Source organism: Stylophora pistillata, chromosome 3 (genome assembly GCF_964205215.1).
Source record: "Stylophora pistillata chromosome 3, jaStyPist1.2, whole genome shotgun sequence".
NCBI classification, from domain to species: domain Eukaryota; kingdom Metazoa; phylum Cnidaria; class Anthozoa; order Scleractinia; family Pocilloporidae; genus Stylophora; species Stylophora pistillata.
Genome location: NC_142521.1, coordinates 44,790,965 through 44,810,431, shown reverse-complemented (window position 1 = coordinate 44,810,431; position 19,467 = coordinate 44,790,965). Strand labels below are relative to the sequence as shown.

Genomic DNA, 19,467 nt, shown 5'->3' with positions numbered 1-19,467 from the left:
TCAATGAATTGCAAGATCTCGACATTATTGAGGATGTTGACGGTCCAACGCCCTGGGTTTCGCCTTTAGTCGCGGTCCCAAAGTCCAATGGCGAAGTACGGGTTTGCGTCGACATGCGTCGTGCAAACGAAGCTGTGATCAGAGAGCGACATCCAATACCAACACTTGAGGAAACATTGGAAGCACTTAATGGAGCAGCTGTGTTCTCTAAGCTTGATTTGCGATGGGGCTATCATCAGGTCGAACTACACCCAGAGTCTAGAGTGCTTACAACTTTCTCAACACACAAGGGACTTAAGCGTTACAAACGCTTAATATTTGGCTTGTCATCAGCACCAGAAATGTACCAATATGTCATTCAGCAAACTCTTCAAGGAATTCCCGGAGTAAGGAACATTTCTGATGATATTATTGTGTTTGGCTCTGACCAAGACAGTCATGACAGGAATTTGGAACTTACACTTGCACGCCTTGAGAACAAGGGACTTACGCTTAACCGAGAGAAGTGTATCTTTAGTGTTCCAGAATTAGTATTTTTTGGATTTAAGATTTCTGCCGATGGCATTGCACCGGACGACAAGAAGGTTGAAGCGGTGAGGAACGCGCGAACACCACAGAATGCAGCGGAAGTGCGGAGTTTTCTCGGGTTAGTGAACTACTGTGCGCGTTTTATCCCAAACTTTGCAACCCTCGCTGAGCCATTACGGATGCTCACAAGGAGTGATACAGAGTGGGTCTGGGGTAACGCGCAACAAGAGGCATTTCGCCGCCTTCAAGTCATTCTAACCAGTGACTGTGTTGTTGCACATTACGACCAAGCCGCTGAAACGGAGCTGAAAGTTGACGCAAGTCCTGTTGGACTTGGTGCCATTTTGCTGCAGCGACGTGGTGATTGTGTTCATCCTGTGGCATATGCGAGTCGCACGTTAACAGATGTTGAGAGGAGGTATTCTCAGACCGAAAAGGAGGCACTGGCGGTTGTGTGGGCTTGCGAGCGATTTCATATTTACTTGTATGGTAAACTGTTCACCCTGTACACGGATCACAAGCCGCTCGAAGTTATTTACAACCCTAAATCCAAGCCACCGCCTCGGATTGAAAGATGGGCACTTCGACTGCAGCCATACACATTTGATGTTGTACACATGGCCGGAAAGACAAACCCAGCTGACGTCCTCTCAAGATTGCCGTTAGAAAACCAACCGTTCCGGGAAAGGAACATTGCGGAAGAATATATTAACTACGTCACAGTCAACGCGGTTCCAAAAGCACTCACACTTGAGCAGATTGCAAATGCTACTGAGGCAGACCCAATACTACAGCAAGTACGATGTTGTCTGAGTGACTGTGAGTGGCCAGACACACCAGAGCTCAGGCCCTACAGGCGGGTCAGAGATGAACTGTGTGTGACCAATGGAATCATCTTGCGAGGACATCGTATTGTCATGCCTAGTACCCTCTGGCAAACAACCTTAGCAAATGCACACGAGGGTCACCAAGGCATTGTGCGGACCAAACAGATGGTCAGGGAGAAGGTTTGGTGGCCAGGTATCACACATCAAGTGGAGACAATGGTCAAGGCATGTCTACCCTGTCAATCTGTTGCGGGCAAGTCTACTGCAGAGCCACTCCGACCTACAGTGATGCCTGACAAACCATGGCAAGAGGTACACATCGATCTCTGTGGACCGTTCCCTACAGGAGAAAGTCTCGTGGTTTGTGAAGATGCATGTACGCGCTGGCCTGAAGTAGTCATTGTACGCTCAACTACCTCTGCGGCCATAATCGGACATCTTCGAAAGATATTTGCTGTACATGGGCTTCCAGAGAAAGTAGTCACAGATAACGGTGCAAATCTTGTGTCAGAGGAATTTGAGGTGTACCTGGCAACGCATGGCATCCAGCATCGGAAGGTCACACCCTACTGGCCTCAGGCGAATGCAGGGGTTGAACGATTTAACAAGACAATTGAGAAGGCAATTCGCACTGCGCATGCTGAAGGAAAGGATTGGCGCACTGACATGTTTGCCTTCCTACTGAACTACCGTGCGACACCTCATGCGACTACCGGAGCGTCGCCGGCGTTTCTACATTTAGGACGTGAGATCAGAACCAAAGTCCCACAAGTTGAGACACGGATGTCGAATGCTGTATCTGCTGCAATACAGTCTGCAAAGGGTAAGGACCAACAAGCCAAGCAGCGCACAAAGGTTTATGCAGACAAGAGAAACAGAGCGAGTCCATCAGACATCAAATCAGGAGACAAAGTGTTGCTACTGCAGGCGCGGCAGAACAAGCTATCAACGCTGTATGACCCTCAACCCTACACAGTGCTAGAACGTAAGGGACCGAGCCTTATTCTGCAGCGAAGAAATGGACGTGTGTTCATGCGCAATGTATCGCATGTCCACAAGTTACACCAGAACACTGCTGTACGGGAGGAAGATGATTATGTGATGGATTTTGATCTTCTACAGGCAATGAATCTTCCACGGGCAGCGGAACAAGATACGCGAAGATCTGCTCGTGTCAGACGTGCACCGGCACATCTGAGGGACTATCAGTTACACTGAACAGTTGTCAATGAACTTTGACTGAACAATTGCAAATTTTAGTATGCTAACGAGTTCTGTTGGTTTCGCTTATTTACCGAAAATAGCACCAGGGATTATAGCTGAGTTTAAATTCAATCAAGGGAGGGATTTAGTGTTTGTGTAATAATATCGGTGATGACGTAATCTAATTAGCATGAAGCACGTGAAGGAGGTTGTGTAATGTATATAGAAGGAGTGTGCGAGTGAATAAAGGTGTGTTGCAATGCGGATTCCGTGTGCTCTTTAAGTTCCCTACAAGATACTAAACTCAGTTTGGCTCGATAGTGCTGTCACTTTGCACTAGTTGTTCATAGTGACTTACTCATTACTTTCAGTATTTGTTCGAGCTTTTCTTCGACGAAATAGGGGACATAAAAGAAATCGCAATTCACCTCTAAGGGCCCGATTACATGAGCCGAGCTGGCCCGGTTAGCCGGGCTGATTACCTTTTGTTTTCACGCTTTGGCCAACACCAAAACAAAAGAAATCAGCCTGGCTAACAGGGCCAGCCCAGCTCATGTAATCAGGCCCTAAAACAAAAATAATAACAAGCTCTTCTCCCAATTGGACACCAGATATGACTGCGTAGTAATAATTGAGTAGTACGCGAAGTTGCAGTGAGAAAAATAATGAGTGAGGAAAATAATTCTAAGTGCTGTACAGCGCGATTTTTAACATAGATTACCTAGCTAAAAGACCTGCTTGTCTTAGATATTTATGATAATATAGGAAGGTCCCCGAGGAATACTAATAACCCGGTGTGTAATTTTGTGATTGACAAAACCTGATAACTCAGGTTTATGTTTGAAAGGGCAAATCATTTAGTACATTTCACTCCAGAAGTAAATAATCTCTTAACTTTCGTAATTATCATTTTGGTTTCAGGCAAATGGTGTCGAGTTGAAAGATACTAAGTTCCTGAAACATACATCCAAGCTTTGTTGCCAGGCATGCCGAATGCTTTTATAAACGTGCGAGGGAAAAAATGCATTTGCGGCCCCCTGTATGGAGAGAAAAATCCAAAGATTTTTATTACAGGGATGGTAGAGTGAATGATGTTATTTCTGGTCTGAGTCATCAAAGCTCTGTACCATTAGAGTTAAAGAAAAGCTATCGAAGGAATATGGAGGTTGCTGCAAGTAGTAGCTGTTAAACTCTCAACAAGCTTTACAGGCGGCCAAGGAAAGAGCATGGGGCAAGAAATCAAGCACGATTCTCACCCAGTAAACTAAAATGGTTGTTGAAAATTGAGAGGGACGAGCAACCAGAGAGTTTGAAGTAATCTGGTGGCCTGATCTTTTCTCAGGCACTAAAAATAGGAAACTGACCTTGCGATTTTATGTTCCTAAAGTGATACTTTGATTTCAATGATGTGAAGTACACAGTCTAGTTGACTTGTTCGTCATGTTTCCATCAATTTAGTAGCTGTTTCTTGGCAGTTTTTGTAAGTTTGTTTTAAAAAACGATAAAATGTGTTTTGCATTTTGAGGTACAAACTTGTCTGTAGAAGGCTAAGATTAAACCCTGAATACAGCAAAATGACCCTGTAATATTAATGCAATTCATGTCTAGCTGGGCGCACTATACTCTGATGCCCTTCATTCTGTTGTAACCAAATTCAGAGGAAAAAAAACACCTGGAGAGACTCTTAGAGGGATAATATCTGTGGACTTTCACCATTTCTACGGTCATCAGGAATGACAGAATAAAGCAGTAACTGTTCACAAGTCTTAATTCACTTAACTGAAAGAATAATGAGTGGGAGGGAACTATAGATCATTTTTTCCCAAGCATCTCTAATAATTCATGATGGAAATAATAATAACATTGATAACAATAATAATGATAATAATAATAATAACAGTGATGACAATAATAATGATAATAATAATAATAACAATGATAAAAATATTTACAATAGTTAGAGAAATGTTCATTATCCTGATGGTTATAATTCCTATGATTATTTCCATTAATCTAATCATTATTATTATCATTTATATTACTATTATGATTATTTCAAAGTTTATCTATGAACAAAATGGTGTTATTGTTAGTCTAGCTGAATGAGTATCCAAGTGATTGAACCTGGGCCAAAAACAAATTAAGAAAAGACAGAAAAACCCCAAAAACTGTTCAGGACTGCAATTCTTGAGTTGGCTCATTGTGAAAGGTTTTGGGACTTCACTCAGCTAGTGCTGTCTGTGGTGGGCCCTGTGTCAAAGAGAGATGAGTAGCAGCTGAATTAATAATAATAATACTAAGGACAATGATAGCATTGATTGACCAAAGTCACCCTATGACTAATAACAGATGATACGTGACAAACAGCATAAGCAACACACTTTTCAAAACAAAAAGAGCAAGCTAAAACTGCCATTAGATAAAAATAACTGTCCATAAAAGACTGACAGCATAGAGCTAAAAAAAAAAATAGGGACTGGTTCTGCCATCAGATAACAACAGTCCATAGACTGACTACCCAAGAGAAACAGAACAGATTGGTGGTTCTGCCATCAGATAACAACAGCCCATAATGGACTGACTACCCAAGAGAAACAGATCCACCTGTTAGTTCTGCCATCAGATAACAACAGTCCATGGACTAACTACCCAAGAGAAACAGAACCAGGCAGGTGGTTTTGAATCAGAAAACAACTATTTAAGACCTCTGTACAATGTGTCTTAGAAAATCTTCTGCATTCTAACAATCTATTGAAGAGACAAACTATCAAAAACACTTGAATTTCTATTTGGGGGGAGGGGGGAGGAATTAAATGAAAATCTACTTGCCTCAGCATGCCATCCTCACTGAGCAGCCAATTTCAATTTGAAAATGATGATCACACTCATAAAGATAATGATAATGATAACAGTAACAATAACAAATCATTATTATTATTATCATTTATATTACTATTATGATTATTTCAATGTTTATCTATGAACAAAATGGTGTTATTGTTAGTCTAGCTGAATGAGTATCCAAGTAATTGAAAATGAGACAAAATAATTTCAAGAAAATCCAGGAAAACCCCAAAAACTGTTCAGGACTGCAATTCTTGAGTTGGCTCATTGTGAAAGGTTTTGGGACTTCATTAAGCTAGTGCTATCTGTAGTGGGCCCTGTGGCAAAGAGAGAAGAGTAGCAGCTGAATTAACAATAATAATAATGAAGACAATGATAGCATTGATTGACCAAAGTGCCTCTGACTAATAACAGATGATACGTGACAAACAGCATAAGCAACACATTTTTCAAAACAAAAAGAGCAAGCTAAAACTGCCATCAGATAAAAATAACTGTCCATAAAAGACTGACAGCATAGAGCTGAAAAAAAATAGGGACTGGTTCTGCCATCAGATAACAACAGTCCATAGACTGACTACCCAAGAGAAACAGAACAGATTGGTGGTTCTGCCATCAGATAACAACAGCCCATAATGGACTGACTACCCAAGAGAAACAGATCCACCTGTTAGTTCTGCCATCAGATAACAACAGTCCATGGACTAACTACCCAAGAGAAACAGAACCAGGCAGGTGGTTTTGAATCAGAAAACAACTACTCAGGACAAGCCCTCTGTACAATGTGTCTTAGAAAATCTTCTGCATTCTAACAATCTGTTGAAGAGAAAAACTATCAGAAACACTTGAATTTCTACTTGGGGGGAGGGGGGGGGGTAAATAAATGAAAATCTACTTGCCTTAGCATGCCATCCTCATTGAGCAGCCTATTTCATTTTGAAAATGATTCAATCACAATCCTAAAGATAATGATAACAATAACAAAATCATTAATAATAATGATAATTACGATAATCATAACAATAACTACAATGACAACGTCCGTGTTAGTCTGGCCTCTACCTTGCAGAAAATACAGCCCACCAACTGAAGCTGAATTCTTTAAAGGCATTGTAGTGCAATTGGTCATTGAGGCACTTAAGCCACCTCACCACGACAAGGTACGAACATTGAGGTGGAAAAAAGGGGTCTGTAAAATTGACTCCATGCTGATTCGAGATGAGAAATCTGTGTTCGAAGCTTCTTCAGTTCCACTCCAAGGAAATTTACTCTAACTGATCTTTCGGTAAATTAGGAAGCGAGCTCTTCGGAGTCGTGACTGAGTTTGGCGCCAAAAGATAAATTTTTCGCGCCTTCGGGCTCAAAGTCTAGTGTGGCGGAGTTCACCAGATTTACGATAGTCATAAATCCCGCAGATTTAATAAGTTCGTCGGGTATTATTTTATCACGAAGAAGATAGACCAGCTGTTAGACCGAACGTGAACACAACGTGAACGAGGTCGGGAATCCTGGCTAACCCCACTACTCCGAGCGATGACTTGGCCGGCTGAAGTCCCCGCGTCGCCACACTTTGGATTTCGTCGGGAAATATCTTATATACATCGCTTATGAAATATTTACGCAAAGGAACGTCACATACCTCTTTTAAAAGTAGATACCAATGCTTGCAAGGGTCAAGTGTGGCACTTGTAATCCTGCAAAGACTCTGCGTGGTTAAGTTAGCCGGTGGAAAGTCGCACGTCGAAAATCCGACTGCCTCTATGACTTCATTTCGAATGGTTTCGAAATCGAAAACATGATGCTTTTCGACATTTCGACATGAAAAATCTCGTCGAGGTTTAACATTATAATATTGGTAAGAATTTAACCAGGATACGAGGCCAAGTCGTGCGACCGCCACAGGTTTTGTACCAAAACAATAACATCGTGTACTACGATCGCAAAGCGTGAACACTGATCGATCCACCAAGTGACGCAATATTGGAAATTCGATACGGTTGTTATTCAGGTCGTACGGCACATGAAAATTGCGATATCTTTTGTTACTGTTTTATGGCAAACCAAGCGAAAGAATCATACCTAAATAATCGAAAGAGAGGCTTTTTCGAATACGGCGCCTCGCCGGTATTGCCTCTTCTGTGAAAAGGAAGGATCTTTGAAAGACTACGTGATTAAAAATGTCGTTATAAGGAAATAGGCAGAAACAGAGAAAACGCAGTATTTTATGAGCGTTACGCGCACAACAAACTTCATTTCATTTCATAATTTTGATTTTCATCGCCAACAGATGACCCCGTGTTAACTCGCACGCAATCGCGTATCTCTCGTGGATTCGTGAGAGCTAATCTGTATAATTACATTGTGGTGTAATTAATGTGATGACATCCACCCAACGCCTTCTTCCCCAAACCTCGGCATCAGTTTACGATGCCTGCTGAGAATTTTTTTCTTGAGCAAAGCTCGTCATGGAATAATGTTTTTTTCGTTTTGTTTTGGCTTTGTTTAGTTTAGTTTTGTTTTATTTAGTTTAGTTTTGTTTTATTTATTCATTTATTTATTTATTATCATTATTATCTTTTGTTTTTTACTTTTTTTTTTTTTGCAGTCTGTTTGCTTCTTTAATGGTATTCTTTGTTATTTGAAAGAACAGACGACTACCCAAAACGTTACTCAATTATTTGGAAGCCAGCACCCGTTATTGTAAAGTACTAGAGGCTCCAATAAATTCCTGGAGAAACTAAAGCAAACAGCGTTAAACAGGGAAAAAAATTACAAATGGATGATAAATGCATTAAAACTTTTCTTTGTTAAATTAGTGTTTGGAGTTTTGTTTTGTTTTGATTTTGTTTTTTTCGGATTATTTAACAGCGACAAACAGCTTCCAACAAGAGGTAGCGAAAGAAACGAGTACTATTTTTTCATTACCTTACATTGGTCCTGGGATTCCCCTCTTAGTGGAGCCCATGACGTATTCTGATCTCGTTTGAAAACACGGCTCTGATAATCCTTAAACCATCGTATAGCAGTTGATACCTTTTCAAAAGAGGCCCGGCTTTGACATGGTTTTCAAAAACTGACTACCTACAAGGGTTATGTGGCTGTGGCCAGGAGAGTATTAATTAATTAGAAACACTGTATCCTTGCCATTAAATAATGATTTTATATTATTTCGTAACTTTTGAACCGTATCAACATATTATAGTTGTCATTTATTACATCTTGGTGTCAGCTGGGTCTCCGACTCCCACTGGTACCATGTAAACCAGTGCTAGCTGTACCATGGTCGGGTCGTCGGCGACTAAACCGGCTCCCCCACTCGGCTTTGGCCTTGTGAGGAGGGTGTGGGGACACCCAGCAGTAATAAAAAAACAAGACCTGTCAAAGGGCAGATGAGCTCGCCGTGAGCCAACGGCCATCCTCTGCAGCCAGTGTTGGCACAAACATACTGACCCTGTTATTCTTTGGACTCTGTCAACCCTGGTTAAATGTGACTCGCGTCGCCGGGGCAACACATGAGTCCTCTTCATTGCCTGGGCTCGTACAATGGAGAGGTCACTCCTTTGAAGCAATACCACGGTGCTCCAGAACAACACGGTGGAGGATAGTTACGGGTTAAGGCTCATGTTCAATTGGCGTCAGATAGAGCGCCTCGGATCCACTGCGAAGGTGGGAAGGGCTGTTCAGCTCTATGGATAAGCTACCGCCCGCCTCAAACCAGGCAGCCCCTGGTCAGTTAGGTGCTGCCCCGCCATGTCCGCTATTTCGATGAGGTGGTCAGGCAACCGCGGACGTAAATCACTCACCTGCTAAACAGAATTCAACTACTATACTCCGACTCGGAAGTTAGAATATTTGCAATCTTTTCCCGGGCTTCACGGATGACCCAGAGCTAAACCTCCGCGTGCAAGGCCTTCCACGGAAAACTGCCCTTCTAGACCGTGAACTCACAACGCTTGCTGCCGACATAGTCACACTACAAGAAACCAGACTGGCCGGGTCTGGTTCGATCACGAAACAACACCACACCTTATTCTGGACTGGTAGAACTAAGGGTGCACACCACATCCATGGAGTGGGCTTTGCAGTGGCAAACAAGTTGCTGAAAGACCACCTGGTGGACACATCAGTTGGAACCTCAGAAAGAATCACGCAAATGAAAGTAAATTACGTTGCTACCCCAAGAGTTTATCCGGGCTACCTTAGTATGTATGAAGGGTTGGTGTTAGAAGACTATGGGGAGGACCCGTTGAGAGAGATTTGACTGGGGTCCAGGTTTACAGCGCATTAACGGTCTCTCAGCTGCACAAGATGTTCCTTTCACGCATTAGAAGAATTCAGAACGGCCGCTAATTTGAAATTCTCGCTGGACTGATTGCTCGACAAACTATTATTATTATTATTAAATTGAAATTTATACCGCGCAGCTTCTATAAAAATATTCAACTGCGCCAAAACCAACAAAACCAACAAAACCAACCTTTGTGAGATTATTTTTGGTGAACTTAAAGGAAAACTATTTGGCTTTCGTCCTGCCAAATTTTGATTCGAGGGAGAGTTTTTAAGTGTTGTTTTCGAGCGATTTTGGCGAGCATGTGTCAACAGAAGTTTCCTACCTTCCCATATGTTGTGCACGGTGACTCAGTGGTGATTAGGGTGTCAAGCTAAAACACATCAAAACGGCCTCAAATCGCGAAGAGAACAACACAGACCACTCTCTATGAAGGTAAGACTTTATTTCTTTGATTATTTCACATAACTTTACTTTTACGGAGCTCAAACTACACAAACTCTTTAAGAATCCACTGTGAGACTACACAAACTCTTTATACAAACTCTTTAATGAAGAATCCACTGTGAAAAAGCCTGTGACAGAGCTTGGGCCACCTGTGGAGCGTACATGGCACAATGCAACAAATACCGGATTACCCGCAAAAAGTGCTGCATCTATGAAAGTTGCATCTTGAACACTCTCCTTTACGGGGCAGAAACCTGGACCACATATGCCCACCACGGAAAGAAGCTGAATGTTTTCCATCTCCGTCGCCTACGGCGCATCATGGGGATAAACTGGTGGGACAGAATCACAAATGAGGAGGTATTATCGCGTGCTGGTAGCCACTCCCTGTTTCAGACTCTGAAGATTCGAAGTATACTCTGGCTGGGGCATTTGCGCAGGATGCCCGATGACCGCCTTCCCAAAGACATTCTCTACAGCAAGTTGCGCACGGGAACGTGACCCAGAGGTCGCCCTATGCTGTGCTTCAAAGACGTGGCAAAACGTGACTTGGTGGCCCTGGGCGTGGACGTTGGTAGTTGGGAAGAGCTTGTGGAGGACAGGGCAGGTTGGAGGAATGTGCTTCGGGAGGGAGGCGAGACACTTGAGGCCCGATGGCTCGAAAAATTGGCGCAACAAAGACTAGCTCTGTGACTCTGACATTGTACTCTGTAAATCTGTCGTAGATCGTTCTGCCATATATCTCTTATACGTTATGAAACACCTGTGAGACCCCGTACTGTTCTTTATCCAGCAGGTGGGTTATGTTGGACCTAAACTTTAGACCCGTTCTGAACAAGCTGAATTATTTACTTTACGTTTTTCCCTAGCACTCGGGCAATAACAATTCACTTTAACTCGCCCTAATAAGACGCCTGCACTGTTCAGACTTGAACATAACAACATAACAAGAAATTTTTATTTCCAAACAGAAACAAAGGCCATCTGCCAGCTCACAAAATTTAAAAAGGCTTCAAATGCTAAAATGGATGTCCATTTGTCCATATGTCTGCATGATTTATCAATCTGATAGGAAATCAAACTAGAACCAATTATAACAGACATTACACATTTCGCATTCTACCCAAAGTTATCGTGCAGTGACCCTCGGAAATAAAGTACTTTGAAATGAAATAAAGGTCATCTTTTATGGCCTATGAAGGGGTATGCCATATATATGTACAGATTATATTATACATGATCTACTTAGAGCTTTATCTTTGTAGTCTAATTCCTCTGATTCTCTATCTTGGTCCGCCGTAAGCAGCGCGTCCAGGTTGAAAAGAGTTTGGGGGTATTACTACAAAAATGCAATGCGAACCACAAAACATCTGGCTCATAAAAAGGTCTGGTATGTATAATTACAAATCATAATATGCATCCCTTTAAGCTTTATCGTTGTAGTTTAACTGTACATGTAGATTCGGGAAAAGTCGCAGACCTTCAAGAAGCAATACATTTGTAATAAAATAGCTTTGATATCGATAGCTATGTCGGACTAAATATCTCGTGCTTATGTCTGTCGCTATAACAGACCTCATAATTTCTCCATTACAGTTTTTCAGATGTTTTTACCATATTCCTAGCAGTCTTACGTAAGAGGCGTGTTAAATTTTGTGAAAACAATGACCAATATCTCTGCCCAAGTCGTTATTTTTCAGAAGCTGGTTAAATAAAGAGAAAACATTAACCCAAGGCCCCCTCCCTTCCCTCCCCCGAGTGAATGGAAAAATACATCGGGCTGGGAAACACCGCAAAATTCACTGAACAAATTAACAATTTATCGCCATTGATAGGCTGTTTAATAAAGTCACATTTCAGTGGAAAGTACATAAAAAAAATAACATTTAACAGGCCACGGCAAATGGACCACGATGTGTTCTAAAAAGATGTGAAAAGAGTTTGGGTACTCAGGCAATATGAGTTCATTAAAGCGCTTTTCATTCGGTTGGACTTTCATTAATTAATTTGTGGCAAGGGCTTGATTTGGAAATTAGCGATGCTCATCGAGATAGCAAATAATGTGATTAGTGTTCTACTTTATTCATTAAAAATATTAGCTAAAAATGCTTTTGTAGATACAACCATATTATCTCATCTGTCTCGTTCTAAAAGTAAAAGTCTTGTGGACGGACGCTGAATATCTATTTAAACTAGCAACCATTGGAGTTTATAACAAGCATGAGCAGTTTGACACAAATGCTTACTTATCAGACCGTTATCAGTGTTATTAATCTGCGCTGACGTTGAATGAATTTATTAACATGAACTCTTGGCTCTTAATCAAGGAAAGTTGCTTGCTTGATGATGAAGCGACACGATAGGTTCCCCGTAAAATATTACTTTCTTAATATCGTTGAAAAGAGGCCAAAATCAAGCGACAACAAGCAGAGGATTGTTTATAGAGGGTGAATTTTCGCGGCGACGCGTTTTGTAAAATGAACATCGTTTATTCTCTGAAAAAAATAGGAAGAAATCAGTGAAATAAGAAATTCAGTGAAATAAGAAATTCAGTGAAATAAGAAATTCAGTGAAATAAGAAATTCAGTGAAATAAGAAATTCAGAAATAAGTATTCAGTGACTGAGCGATAGCGGTGACTGATCTGCGTGACCCTTTCGAAACCGACGGGGTTTTCTATTCAAGATAATAATTATTCAAGATCGTTTTTCACAATAAGAACAAAATTAAAACCTAGAGTTTCAAGATAAGCTGATATTATCTGCTATATAGAGTAAGGTCATGATTTTAACTGTCTCGGTTTCTCAGTCAGGATAACATCTCCTTCCGATTCAAATAAAGCCCCATATATAATTTATATATATATATATATATATATAGATTATATATACCCATGAATCTAAGAAACGGCATCGCTGGGCCTTACTCTGTAACCTAGCGATACATGTAGACAGAGACTCCAACAGGCTAGAAACCTTAGGGTCGCCTAACAAGTGTTTGAAATCTTTCTTTAGTGCGCACCGTGATTTTCCCACACATTGATGAGATTTTTTTTTTAAATATCTTCAAGATCTGAAAAGATTTTTTGATAAAGTCACTATTCACATCGTTTCCTTGTAGTCATTTGCTAAGATAAAGCAGAAAGCGCTAAAAATTAGCGAATAGTTTTTTAACGGTTTTTATCCATTACTTTATTAGAATTCTTAATCTTTTTTTATTTACAACTCTCCCATAAGCATTTTATTTAAAGTTAACTATGCTTTTAAATCTTTTTAATTCAACTTTTGCCTCATTTCTAAGATAAAAGAAGGAATCATTAAGAACGAGTAGATGAATTGTCAAGATTTCCGCATTTTTTCTCTGAACTTTTAGTTGTGTTGCTTTAGCTTTGTTCCCGAAAACCACAAACCACTACAAATCTGCTGTTGTGGTAATCTGTTATGTTATCTTAAATCAAATATAAAATGTCTATTACGAGCAGGGCATTTACGAAAATTGGATATTACAAAGGACACAGCCAACGGTAATAATCAGAAAAAAACCCTTTTCTCTTTCAAAACTCTTTTTATCCAATCCCACTTCTATCAGAAATTCCTCACTTTTCTGAATGCAATACATTTTCATCGCAAGCTTCTAAATTAAATTAAATTTAAGTAAAAAAGAAAAATATATATCTAAAATGAATAAAAAGCAAAAAGATGAGAAATTGAAAGATCAGTTTTATTATTCTCATCGCAGGTCTGCTAGTCAATGAGAGAATGAACTAATGAGAAATGCTGCTCGATCAAAATGCAGTAGTTTCCTGCAGCTAGAACCATCTTTGCGAAATAAGCCCCTTCTAGAACAAAAGTGAATGCTCGCATAATAACAAACGAATCGGATCACTCTCTTTATAAAAAATCGGTGTTTGAACGCTGGTGGCAAATAACTCAATTGTGCTAACTTTTCGTATTAATTTCTTACTCCAATTTAGCGGTTTCAGCACCTGGCCCAGCAGACCAATCACGTCATAGTTCACGCTGACTTCATTATGGAATGTTTTTATTTAATACCTCGTAGGTAAGGGGGCATTATTCGTACCAAGTATCATACAACAAAGACGTTTACGCCATGAAGACTTTCCTTTGAGAAATCTACAGCATCAGCGGGAAAATCAGAGTTTACATCAAACAGAAGTAGATGCATTAAGTGCAGAAAATTAAATGTAACAGGTAAGTCCATTTCTCCAGGTCTAGGTGAAATAAATGTATGTGATCCATAGCCGTCGCCTCATATTCCATCAAATTTGCTTTGTTACTGTTGCAACAACGCAATTTTTAGTAGTCTTTGGCAAGATCTTTCGAAGATATTTTTTTGTTGCAAAATTATGTCCTTTATTCTATATATTATATGGAATTCTCTACTGCAAAACTACGAATAAATTTAAAACTTCTAGAAACTGTATTCGTTGCACTTGAACTTTCTAAAGAACACGTTTTCGGATAACGATCAATAACAGGCTGTTAATATGCAGACTTATTTCGAAGCCCATTTCGAGATCAAAATATTAAACTCCCCTTGACAAAAAATATATTAGAAAGTGAAAACACATTAAGCAAGTCTTATCAAAACAGGAGAGCTGTTCTATACTTTCTCTAATATCGTTCAGCATGAAAATACATTTAGAATGATAATTTTCTTTAAAAGATTTTATGCACCGTTCACTGATTCACCAGTATTGCAAACTTTTTGTAATCTTTTTAATATTTTGTTATCACCAAGGTAATTCGGGTATAAACGTTTACGCAAATAGTGTTTTTGTTCGGAGGTTTATGCAGGCTAGTAGTTCAATAAGATAATTATTTTCTACAGTATAAGAAAGAGATGTTTTCCTTAAAAGTTTCCTGTTATCTAATGAAATAAGATTTGTTTTTCAGTTCACCATATCCGAAAACATAATCTAACAAGCCCAGTGTGCCTAAGTGGATTCGAAATGGTGATGCAAAAGCTCTGGGGAAATGCATGGTCTAGATAAATGTTTTGTGATTCTCGTCTAGAAGCGAAGATCTCTTGTACCAAATTAAAATGTCAATTCGATACTGTTAAAATTTTCACAGCTTTGACGAAAATAAAAGTTTTTATTTAAGCTTTTATACCACAGATAGCTCAAACGAAATGTGAGGAAAAAAAGGAAATATGTGACATGATTTACAACTAGGCCATTTTTAGTGTGCGGGGGTGTATATTTTCAACTCAATGATGTCCGAAAAAAAACTTGAAAGAATTAAAATTGTGTAAATAAGATTTCCAATTTCATACCATGAAATTTTGACGCCTTGCTTAACCGCGCAAACACAAAGGTTTGAGAAAATAAAAGATTAAAAAGCGCCTTGCACAATGCGGTTTATCCAAGACAATCTGTTTCTACTGGTTTTGAACTGTTGTTTATGAAATCTCTATTCAGCGATATTTCAATAATATTTTTACGGTAAAATAAATTAAAGCCACTGTGATATATCCCACAATCCACATAAAAAACAATCTTGCTTACTTCAGAAAGAAAAGATTTTTGTTTTAGTATTTCTGATCCTAATTGACTAGTTCATGGTTTTCTGCATATTGGTGAGATAATTGTGAATACGAAAAAGGCTCTCAAAGCTTCATCAGTCACTTTTACCCATTAATTGTGAAATGCGAAATGATGAAAGATTAATACGTCGAAATATTATTTACATAATAGGTGGCTGGACGAAACAAATTATAATGGATATTTGAAAAATTTGATTTACAAACGTAGAAATCCGTTATCTGTACCACGAGTAGTACGGATGAAGTAAATTAACTTTTGCGAAAAAGTTATCCCTCTTGTACTTAAAAGCTAAAAAAGACCAGCATACCAAAAACTTTAACAAAAATATCAGGAGAATATGAATCATTTTATAATACACCTTATTCGATAAAACGTGCAGAAAGGCAGTGCAAGAACGTGCGAGGCTGACTTACCGCGGTATAAACTACGCAAAGCACAAAACCGCCTGACGCACAGTGTTGCCAACTGCCCGTTAGCCAGCGGATTCTATCAAAATAGAACCTAGTCCCCCACAGTCTAGAGACAAAAACATGTGCTTGTCGGACCCGCCATCTTGTTGTGTTATTGCGTAGTTTTTCGGATCACGAATTAAAACCTTTGCTGTTCTCGCTCGTTGTCCAAGTTTTATTTTGTTCGGATAACCTTCGCCACATTATTTGGTCCTTCGAGCCGGATATTTCACCGGAAATACTGTCCTAAACGAGCGAGATGGCCGAATCAAATTGTTCGCTGTGGGATAAACAACCAGGCCCCGACCGGTTTCCTGAGGATTACTTGCTTGAAGTTGGAAGAAGGAAACCCCGAGATTACTTGCCAAGCCTGAGTCGCTCTCTCTCTGAGGACTTTCGGGATTACATGGCTGGAACAAGGGATAATACGGCTCACGAAGAAACCCGGAAAATCCGAGGAACTCGACGTGGAAAGAAAGCACACGTAACGAGGTTAGTCAACCAGATTAACCGTCACATTAGCAAGCACCTAAGCAAAGAAACACTCGCTTCATTGAAGTTAAACCTTGAGCAAGCTGTGTCCCAATTAGAGAATATTAATCAATCCTTGTTTGAGCTTAATCCCGATGACGATGAACCAGAGTATTGGATGGAGGCTGCCCTTGCCCCTGTTTACGATTGTTTTGACAATATTGAGATGTATTATGCCGAAAGAGCTATGTTGGAGGTCAAACTCGTGAGAGAAGTGGAAGAAATTTCTGTACCAGAACCCTTGAAATCTTCAAAAGAGAATGTTGACAAATTACTTAGCCATGAGAACTCCAAGAGCGATGGCCCAGTAGTTCAAACCTCAGTTGTTCAGATCTCGCCACCGCCTGCGCATCAGCTAATTGAAATTGGAACAAGTCCAGTAAAGCAGCTACCCATAAACACTGTTGAAAATAAAGCACATGATACAACCAGTATAAGCAATCCAACCACTGTGCCAGTTACAAGTTGTACCACACCCAAAGTTCCTCTTACTCATCCTGGAACAGTTACAACTGTTACCGACTCAATTTCCAGTTCTGCAACATGTTACAAGCTCCCATTTAACCCAAATCAAATTAGCACACCAGCTACCCCAAGCCCCCCTTGGAGAGGTTGGACTGTACCCAACCAAGTTGTGTCACCAAGGCCTAGTTTACCAGGAACATCATTACAGCCACACCCAAGATGGGGTCTGATGCCTGACTTCCCAGGACCCCCTCCAGATACTTGGATAGATCAACTTGACGAGTATGGCGTCATTTCTCAGCCTCGGCTAGCAGCACATCACCACTGCAGCTTTTCTGCCATGGAACGTTCACTTCCCAAATTTGACCTTGGAAAATTTGATGGCTCACCGCTTGCCTGGCCTTCGTGGATTGGAAGATTCAAGAGCATTGTGCATGATCAGCCCTTTCTCAATGACAGCCAGCGTTTAGCGTATCTTCAGAACACTCTAACTGGTGCTGCAGAGTCAGAAATCCAGTTCCTTGGAGAAGATGGCGCAAACTACATATTGGCTCTTAGAATGCTTAAAGCAAGATTCGCTGACTCTGGAAAGATTGTGCGTGCAGCCATTACTGCTCTTAAGCACACGCCATCGCCACGCCCTCAAGATCATACTGGTCTTACGAAGCTGTACCAAGCACTGAGGTCAACTGTCGTCACCCTTCACAGACAGAGATTCATTGCCGATCTCTTGAGTGAGACAAATTTGAACATTGCTGTTCAAAAGCTCCCTGAGCTTTTGCAATCAAAGTGGGCGATGGAAGTTCAGAAACATGAAAGTCAGGGAAGGCCTAACTTGTTTGACCTTGACCGATGGCTCTCAGAACATGTCAGAGCAAGACAACACCTGGTGTACGAGGAACCAGCAAAATGTCTGTCACCTAACAGGCGTAAATTCCCAAAACAGTATCCACCCATGAATTCTTCTACACTGTACATCAAGAGCGACTCACAACCAAAGGGAGAAGAACCCACGTATAAAGAACCGAAGTCACCAGCCTGCCTATGCTGTAATCAAGCTCACCCACTTTACAGATGTAACGAATTTAAAAGAAAGTCTGTACCTGAGCGCTATGAGCTGGCCAAGAGTTTCAAAGTGTGCTTCAATTGTCTCAAGCAGGGACATCAAGTTGATAAATGCTCGAACAAAACTCATTGCCAAGTTACCAACTGTAAGAGACATCATCACAGTCTGCTACACTATGAACGTGCAACACCTCAGCCACCGCTTATTCAAGACCCACAAGCTCAGCCCCCACTGTCCCCCGGCAACGTCCTGCCGTATGTGGCAACCACCAATTCCCTCGCAGCTAGCGAGAGAGTGGTTTACTTCCAAGTTGTCCCGGTCCAAATACAAGGTGAAAACGGGGTGGCCATGATCGAAACGTTTGCCATTCTGGATGACGGCAGCTCAGACACCTTGATAAGAAAAGACATTGCCGACGAGCTGAATCTCGAGGGACCGGAGCGATTACTTTGCCTGGGAAACATTGAAAACAATGGAACTCCGCAGTGCTCTAGAGTAGTGAATCTTCTTGTGACGCCAACGGGGAAACAAGCTGTAAACATGCCTGTTCATATCCACCCTGTGTGGACAGTCCCCAGATTAAATGTCCCTCCACAGAGACTTGTCAAGGAAAGCGTTAGAAGAACCTGGAAACACCTTGAAGATCTAGACATCCCTGCTGTGTCTTCTGATCAGATAGGCCTACTTATTGGAGTACAAGTTACAGAAGCCATGATCCAACATGAACACAGACGTGGTCCAAAGGGCCAACCATACGCTGTGCGAACTGACTTTGGATGGACGATTGCTGGTTTAGCGGGAGGTGTTCCTTCCCCCAGAACAAGCTTAGGCTTTGTTGGACACTGTGTTACCTCAGATACCACCTTGAATGAAGAAGTTGAAAACTGGTGGAAGACAGAGTCATTTGGCACCAAGTTCAATTGTGACATTTCAAGATCTACAGAGGACGAAAGAGCCTTCAAGCATTTAGAAGAAGCTACCAACTTTCGATCTGACCTTGGCCATTATGAAACTGGTCTCCTGTGGAAGAATGAAGAAGTCATGCTCCCGAACAATCGTCCCCTAGCAGAAAAAAGACTTATAAATCTGGAGCGAAGCTTGGATAAAGACAGTGAAAGAGCCAAAGCTTACTACCACACAGTTGAGACCTACATTGCCAAGGGCTATGCCAAAAGGTTATCTCCCACCGAGATCGCTGCCAAGGAACCCAAGAATACTTGGTACCTGCCGCATCATGCTGTGACAAATCCC

The 19,467-nt window shown here is 40.9% G+C and overlaps 1 protein-coding gene and 1 long non-coding RNA gene across 6 annotated transcripts in view; one reads left to right on the top strand and one right to left on the bottom strand.

Annotated features, from left to right (window-relative positions):
• Nucleotides 1–4,370: 4,370 nt before the first annotated feature.
• On the bottom strand, nt 4,371–7,636 carry LOC148736333 (uncharacterized). The gene is made up of 3 exons (XR_015999399.1): nt 7,042–7,636; nt 6,302–6,361; nt 4,371–5,719 (listed from the first exon to the last, which is right to left on the bottom strand). It is a non-coding gene; the product is annotated as an uncharacterized LOC148736333 (long non-coding RNA).
• Nucleotides 7,637–14,207: 6,571 nt separating this feature from the next.
• Nucleotides 14,208–19,467, top strand: part of LOC111335086 (melanopsin) — a 27,733-nt gene continuing 22,473 nt past the window's right edge. For 3 of the 5 annotated variants that reach the window (XR_015998909.1, XR_015998908.1, XM_022940936.2), the window contains exon 1: nt 14,208–14,347. The gene's annotated coding sequence lies outside the window, so the exon portion shown is untranslated. The remainder of the gene's footprint in view (nt 14,348–19,467) is intronic. The other 2 variants (XM_022940934.2, XM_022940935.2) reach the window with 1 other exon arrangement.